At 33.7% G+C, this 8,846-nt stretch overlaps 1 pseudogene; it reads right to left on the bottom strand.

Moving 5' to 3' along the window:
- The window catches only part of LOC107733350 (DNA mismatch repair protein Msh6-like), a 14,496-nt pseudogene extending 11,733 nt beyond the window's left edge, over positions 1–2,763 (bottom strand).
- Between the last annotated feature and the right edge of the window lie 6,083 nt (positions 2,764–8,846).

The raw sequence follows: 8,846 nt of genomic DNA, 5'->3' as shown, positions 1-8,846 counted from the left end.
AAATCAACTTTGGCTCCCGAGTAAAGCTGTTCTGAGCTCAGACAATCGCGGTGCGAGCTGATAAACGGTCCGCGCAGCGCGGTTTTGTTTCGCTTTCCGTTTGATGTTTCTCAAATGCAACAGAAATGGCAGCGCTTATGAGTTGGACAACGCGGTGGTCGCGCCAGTGCGACCGCTCACAAAAATTAGTCGCACCGGCAGAAAAAATGGTCGCAGTCTGGAGCCCTGCTCTTAAAACTACATGCATGTTTTATGTGAATATGAACTTTCTTTGGTCTAGTGTTTGCTCACCTCCATATCCTCCTCATCCTCCTCTTCTTCATCTGAAGGATCCATGCACATGGACATCTTCAGTCTCTGCTCAGGACTGTCCTTCATCGCAACATCTGCCAGCTCCATCGCTTTACGGATCACAGGCTTGCCACTGAAGAACACGCCGCCGGATTTGGCATCTGCACTATCAGAGCCTTGAAGGAACAAGTATGTAAGGTCAGAATCAAACATTTTTCACATTTAAATAACAGTTCATATTCCAACTTGAGAAGAAAGTAGATAAAAACAATGTTTTTCTGGAAATAAAGACCTGCTCACCTTGATACTCTTTTATGTATTTTGTGTTTACCCAACCTCGGGTTGGCGGTTCATCGAAGAAGTGAACGTGAAGTCTTTGGTCTCGGCCCCTCATCTGCTGCCCGGTGAGAGGTTGAGGAACAATCATACAGGGCCACCAGGGATGGCCTTCCATCTTGGCCCAAACCAGAGAGCCAGCGCTAAATATGGATGACTGTTCTCTGCTGGAGAGAAACAATGATCTCTGTGAGACGTTCATTCAAATAAATCAAGAGCAACATCACATGTCCGCTTAAAATAAAATATGGTACATAAGATGAAAATTAAAGTACTTCACGAATTTTGGCACCAAGTGTCCAAATCATTTTTGAGGGCTGCGTTAAGTATTTCTATATATTGAATATATCAGTGTGACAAATGCATTTTATTTTATCTACACAAATTTGATCTGGTTCATTAATAAGAATTCATAAAACTATGTGCAATATTAATTAAAGAAAACTTTGAAAAATTGTTGTTTATAATAGTTTTAGATGCAGTACATGTCACACTGCTAAGACTAATTTATAAATTAATATGACATTACTGTACTTTTCATAACTATAATTTTTATATTAACACATTAAAGCGGCGGTAGACCTGACAGAATAAACATTAAAAACATATATAAGCTTAATAAAATAAGGAATTGGTTTATGCCCCGATACTACATAAATACTATATAAAAAAATGTCATAAAAATAAATAAACAACATGCTTTCAGGATTCTTACACTAGTTTTTGCCTCATATAGCCTATATTAATCCATTGGATACTGGTCTAAAATTAATGTATTATTTTAAAGTAACAATGTACTGTAGTAGCGGATTTTTAACGTAAAGTATGGTTGCTAAGGAGGATTTTTGTAACGGACGCTCCTATTTTTCGCCTTTTATATTAATCTATTGCATATATTGATCTAAAATCATTGTATTATTATTTTAGAGTAACGATTACTGTAGTAGCGGATTTTTAACGTAAAGTATGGTTGCGAAGGAGAATTTTTGTAACGGACGCTCCTATTTTTCGCCTTTTATATTAATCTATTGCATATATTGACCTAAAATCATTGTATTATTATTTTAGAGTAAAGATTACTGTAACAGTTAGTAGCGGATATTTAACGTAAAGTATATTTGCTATGGAGAATTTTTGTAAGGGATGCTCCTATTGGTCAAAACTTGCTAGAAAAAAAACGTTCTTACACTCTTTTTAGCCTCATTTATATTAATCTATTGCATATATTGATCTAAAACCGTTGTATTATTTTAGAGTAACGATTACTGTAGTAGCGGATTTTAACGGAAGTTATGGTTGCTATGGAGAATTTTTGTAACGGACGCTCCTATTGGTCAAAACTGGCTTGAAAAAAAATTGCTGGGAAAGTTGATCCACCCCCTTCCACAAAGTCTCCCGTCAAACACAAGCAAAAGTAGCACGTGGAGTCATATATTAGACACAATCCTCCGGTAAATTTCCATAATAAAACCTCCGACAGTGCTAATAATCTACAAAATACAAATTATGAAACTAATACTTGCAAAATGTACGAGGCGGTACGTTTGTCATGACTCAACGAGTGTCCGAAACATGGTTTTACCATGGTAACATATCCAAAGCCCATGTACTTCTCTGTTACTGCTATTAAATAATACATAAATGTCATTTTACACCTAGAAATGTAACATTATATTCTAGGAAATGCCTTGGAATAAAATACCAATGTAAATATGGCACATGACAAAACCGTAAGGTACTTTCAAGAATACCATGGTACTTGTTAATTACATTTTAGTGCATATATCAAAGTACCATGATATCTCACGATAGCATTACTGTACCATGGTACTAACATGGTGTCACCATGGTAACCAGTCACTGCATACATGCAGTATTACACATAGAAATGCAGTTACTGTACCTCTCTTTTGCATGGACTGCTTTCTCTCCGAATAGTTTCGCATGTCCAGCTTTAGCTTGAGTTTTGACAGGCTTTGGTGGAGTTTTCTTGCTGTTGACTTTGGCTTCTTCTTTGGGTGAGGTGTTGGATCTGCTCACTGCATCTGCCTCCACTGGAGACGGGTTAGATTTGGCCTTCACCGCGAGAGGCGGTGACTTTGTGAAGAAATTAAAAAGAGAACTTTGCTTCACCATGTCTTCAAATGGGTGCTGTGCAATATACTGTTTAATTATTCAAAAACAATTCATATATTCCATTCCAGCAGGCCCAGAACTGTGCAGCTCAACGGAGCTGAGAGTTCGCGGGAAAACGCTGCTGGTGCCGCGGAAAGGTAAGAGGAGGATCATTTGACGCCGCGAACCTGTGGACCAATAGGAAGCTCTGTGTATCCTTTTACGGCACCCACGTGGCTGACGTGACCTGCTTTTATTTTTTTATTTAGGACATGTATAAGGGGTGTATATGGCAAGCTGTTTTAGCTTAAAATATTCCCAGCATTACTCGTCGTAATTTACTAGTAACAATTCATTAGAGAGCTCTATAATTAAATTCTTACTAGTAACAATTCATTACAGATCTCTATAATTACATTCTTACTAGTAACAATTCATTAGAGAGTTCTGTAATTCAATTCTTACTAGTAACAATTCATTAGAGAGCTCTATAATTCAGTTCTTACTAATAACAATTCATTGCAGATCTCTATAATTCAATTCTTACTAGTAACAATTCATTAGAGAGTTATATAATTCAATTCTTACTAGTAACAATTCATTAGAGAGCTCTATAATTCAGTTCTTACTAATAACAATTCATTACAGATCTCTATAATTCAATTCTTACTAGTAACAATTAATTAGAGAGTTCTATAATTCAATTCTTACGAGTAACAATTCATTAGAGAGCTCTATAATTCAGTTCTTACTAGTAAGAATTACAATTAGAGAGATCTTTAATGCAATTTGTACTAGTAACAATTGATAGTTTTCACGTGGCGTCACACCCTTACAGGAACGCCCACATGGAGGGCAAAACAAGGCTTTCCTCCGCTGACCGCCAGTTATTTTTATGAGGTTTGCATTAAGTAGTAATGTAGTAAGACAGTGATATTTAAAGGCCAAATTCAGTATACACCTTATTGATTATGCATACTTTGCACAGGCAAGCAGATGAACCCAGAATATAAACGCAATGCACAAAGTTTAATATTAAATGTTTTCCCATTGAAAACCATTATAAAGAAGATGCTTAACCATTTAGCGCATTGCGTTCATATTCTGGGCTCATTTGATTGCCTGCATAAAGCACACATGATCAATAAGGTGTGTATTGAATTTGATCTTTTAATATCACCGTTTAAAGGCACTGTAAGTATTTTCACATTAAACGCTTTAGAATTTCCCGCTGTTTTTAGTGATTGAAATATTGTGGTGGGTGATTTATATGGATTGCTAATGGCCAAGACTTGCATTTTGTTCACACATCTTTGTTTTATTGTTTTGAGAGATGATCTATATATTTTTGGATTGGAACAGATAGAAAATCGACAGACTTGTGCTGCAGTTCTATGGATGTTTTGCCCGCCAGGCCTTCGAGCTGGTCACGTGACTGAAAACTATCAATTGAATTAGAGAGCTCTGCAATTGCATTTTTACTTGTAACATTTGAATTAGAGAGCTCTACAATTTAATCCTTGCTATAGTAGGGATTACAATTAGAGAGCTCTTTAATGCAATTCTTACTAGTAACAATTACAATTAGAGAGCTCTTTAATGCAATTCTTACTAGTAACAATTACAATTAGAGAGCTCTCTAATTCAGTTACAAAGCTCTGCAATTAAACATATCTTTAATGTGTTTTTCACTAGTAAAAATTAAATTATAGAGCTCTGTAATTACATTTTTACTAGTAAGAATTCAATTAGAGAGCTATTTATTTGTAATTGTTACTACTAATTGGAATTCTTACTAGTAAAAAGTGATTTAGAGAGCTCTCTATCTGTAATTGTTACTAGTAAGAACTCAGTTGTAGAGCTCTGTAATTAAAAATGAATGGAAGTCAATAGAGACATATGACTAGTAAAAATAACTGATTTATAATAGTCATTATATAGATCAGTGGTAAAAATTCATTTGTAGTGATCTCTAATTGTAATTGTTATAGTAAGAAGCTCTCTACTTGAGTTAAAGAGCTCTCTAATCATAATTATTACAAGTGAGAATTGAATTAGAGTGCTCTTTAATTGTATATATATATATATAAAATAGATATGATAAATAATGAAAGCAAAAATAAATTTAACAAAAACAATTCCACCATGATCAGCGTGGAGAAAAGTTACTGTTACTTTTCTCATCGCTATCAGGATGGACCAATCACAGTCGTTTGTTTTTAGTCAGCGGCGGTAAGAAGCTCTCTACTTGAGTTAAAGAGCTCTCTAATCATAATTATTACAAGTGAGAATTGAATTAGAGTGCTCTTTAATTGTAATTTTTACTAGTAAGAATTTAATTGTAGAGCTCTGTAATTAAATTCTTAAAAATGCAATTATGACGAGTAACGCTGGGGATATTTTAAGCTAAAACGGCTGGCCACAGGTGTATGTATTTTGTTAGAACATGCTTGTGCGCTTGTTTCCCATTGTTTTTCTGCATAAACATGCACTAGACTGACGTCTTTGACCGTTGTGTTCGCCTCACGTATGATACTAGCTCTGGATACGACGCTTTAAAAACGTGATGCTGAAGTTACGCATGCGTTCTGTGTGAGCCAAAAAATAAATAAATAAATTAGTAAAATTAATAGAAATGTAAAAAAATAAAATAAAATTAAGACAGAAAGTTGTGTCTACTAGTAATATATTCATATGAGACATATAAGAGGGCGCTAGCAAGCCAAATTTCAAATATAGGCTATCTCAGGATGCATTTTTTTTTTTTATTGGACACATTTTTACACTTGAACGTGTAATTGTTTATATCTATTAATACTATGCAATCGTACCTTTGATACAAATGAAATTCCTCCCCAATAATTGCTATATTGTTGTAATCACCTTAAAACTCTATTATGTCTATCTTGACCAGCGTGGAGAAAAGTACTGTTACTTTTCTCAGCGATGTAAGGATGGACCAATCACAGTCGTTTGTCGTGGTCAAATCAGAAGCGATCTTTGAGCGTTGCGCTCGCGTCTTTTGCAGCGTCCTGCGCCTGTTACAACGTTCTAAAAACAAGACATTCATGTTAAAAATGCATTTGTTCTGTGTGAGCCAGCGCTAAAAGGATGGACCAATCACAGTCGTTTGTTTTTAGCACTTCAGCGGCGGGTTGGATAATAATTTACAGCTGATAGTGACACAAAGAAACTTTATTATACATTTAATCAAAAATACACAGTGAAGAATTAAAATAAGAGATTTATTAAGTAGACATGCAGCCCGGGCCATGAAGCGTCGCTTGTACTGAGATCCGCTGTTTGACCGGAGGGGACTCTAAGATGTAGGTCTGTAAGAATGTATTTATTTATTTGATGTAATATGAGAGAAGGCAACATAGTAGTTTGAAAGCGATGTGATGGACTAGAAAGGTATTATGTCATATTTAGTTTTCATTTTGTGTCAGCAGGGTGCAGTGTTGGCCCATTTAACGTCCCACAACCAATTTGCACGACCTCACGCAGTAAATGGTCATACATTTGTAGTATTTGTAATATTGTGATCCATACAGTGGGGTCTTAGACCACATTGAAAATCATTATTTAAACTGAATTTAAAGTTTTATGATATAGACACATTTAGAACAGAAACATTTTTTTGTAATATTATATAAGGTTATTTTAGGATCATTGAGATACTATTATAATTATTTAAAATTATTTTTGATTATTTTTGTATTTTCCTCTTTCATTTTAGTTTTAGTTAAAGTTTTAGTAATTTTGTTGTGTTTTTGTTTTTTATTAATTATTATTTTTTTAATGTTAAATATAGTTTAATTAAGTTAAAATTAATAAAAAAAAACTTATATAAATAGTTTTTATTCATTTTTAGTTCAAGTTATAGTTATTTTAGTAAATCAAGTAAATAACTTTTGGCAAGTAGCTGAAATGAAAAAAAATTTAATTTCATTTAATTGTCAGTTAATGTTTATTTTAATTCAAGTAACAATAATGTTTTTTTTAATAGTTTTAGTTAACTGTAATAACCCTGATGTAAGATATGATCTACATATCAATATCGCTCTCTTAATATATAAGATATATAAAATATTCTACAACTTTTCTACAACAAATGTAAGTGAATTAGTCACATCAATCATGTGATCTCCTTCTACTTTAGTTCACTAAACTTAACTTACTAACAAAATGCATAATAGGAGCATCTTTCAGTGTTCTCAGATTTAGACCCAACTGTATAGATGGTTACAGTAGCATAGACAGTATGGATATGAAATGGCATATGCAATACAGAAACAAATAGGATCACAAAAAAAATTAGCTTTAGAAGCTGTGACTGTGTTGATTTGTCCAAATCACACTCTATGTCTGTGAGTTTAGGAGGTTAGGTTTAGGATTACCATCTGGTAATTGTGATTGCCCAAATCTCCTAATCTGTTTCAGGAAATACAGGCATTGTTGGGTCTCCGTAGCAATTGCAGTGGTGTTTTTATCCCGTCTGAGGTGTTCTTGGAGTGCTCCTGCTCTGTTGACAGCTGAGCCGTGTGTTTCTGTGGGAGGAAGAGGTGTAGGTTTCTTCGTCAAGTCAGTAATCATCTTCACGATTTTCGGTGTGTTCAGTAACACTGATAATTAAATCTGACAGACTGAAGTATAATAGCGCAGTCGAAATGACTCAGTAGCAAGCTGTACTTTAAAGTGAACACTTTCTCAGCTGCACGCTCTCATTTGTTTGGTCAGGATAATTTCCAGTCACTGCTGACTCTCTCATTAATTCGTCTGCGGTGCTTATTCTCACTATTCTTAGAGTCTAAGGTGCTTATCTGTCATGATGTATTGAATGTTTCTGTTTCTCATCTATTAGAAAACTCTTTGTATCTTTATTTAACCTTGACACTTTCACACAGAAAAACTCAATGTAGCACCTTTTAGCACCAAACCTATCATATGGGATTGGTCGGCAATGAACAGGCAGATAAAGCGGCTAAGGAAGCTCTTCAGTTGGAAATAACAGAATGTAATATTCCAGTATCTGATGTAAAATCTATACTGAATATGTACATTAATAATAAATGGCGAATGGAATGAATGCATATACAACAAACTATATGAGGTGAATCCAGTAGTAAATGAAAGAAGTAATTACTGTTTTGAAAATAGATATGACCAGGTTGTATATACAAGATGCTGAATTGGACATTTAAGTTCATATTTATTGAAAGGGGAAGAGAAACCAGACTTGTGTAAGAATTTTTTGAGTGTAAAAGATATTTAAATAGAATATCAAATTTTAAATAACATTAGACAATGTTTTTACTCAGAAAATATACTAAAAGACATTTTTAAAAAGGTCTCTCCCGGAAGAATTGTAACATTTTTATCATTGATTAAATTGAAATATTCTGTATGATTTTTATCAGTACTATTGTATGTTTTTGTATAGTGATTGCTTCTTAAGAAAATGTTATATTATTGTAAACGATGTATTGAAATGATACTGTTAATGCTGCCATGAATTTAGCCATTGTTGCTGATATGGCGTTAAAACATAAATAAATAAGCACCAAACCTGTAATGTTCCATTTGGCAAATTAATAATTGATCCAATCAGGTAATTGGTGTATGTGGGAGTAATGCGTCCAAAAACAAAAGTACACAGAGCTCTTTGGCATATTGATATGAAAGATGGTATACACAGAATATACACCTATATTATTTTCATTGTACATGAATGATTTTATGATTCGTAATTCTAATTTTAACCTTTTTTAAGTATGCAGATGATATGGCTTTGGTAGGTCTTCTTCAAAAAGATGATATAAATGACTCGGTTGAATATATGAAACATGTTGAAGAACTCCTGTGCTGGTGTAATAATAGTGCATTGATGTTAAATATAAATAAAACCAAGGAATTAGTAATCGATCATACTAGGTAGGGAGTTGCAGTTGTGCCTGTAATGATAAGTAGTCACCCAGTTGAGATTGTTGATCATTTTAAATATCTTGGTACATATATACAATAGATAGTAAACTGAGTTTTGTGTTTAACACTAATTATATATATATATATATATATATATATATATATATATATATTTTTTT

Source organism: Sinocyclocheilus rhinocerous, unplaced genomic scaffold, assembly GCF_001515625.1.
Source record: "Sinocyclocheilus rhinocerous isolate Xijiao unplaced genomic scaffold, SAMN03320098_v1.1 scaffold790, whole genome shotgun sequence".
In the NCBI taxonomy this organism is placed as follows: domain Eukaryota; kingdom Metazoa; phylum Chordata; class Actinopteri; order Cypriniformes; family Cyprinidae; genus Sinocyclocheilus; species Sinocyclocheilus rhinocerous.
Note: the sequence above shows the minus strand (reverse complement) of the source record. Positions and strands in the feature narration are given on the sequence as shown.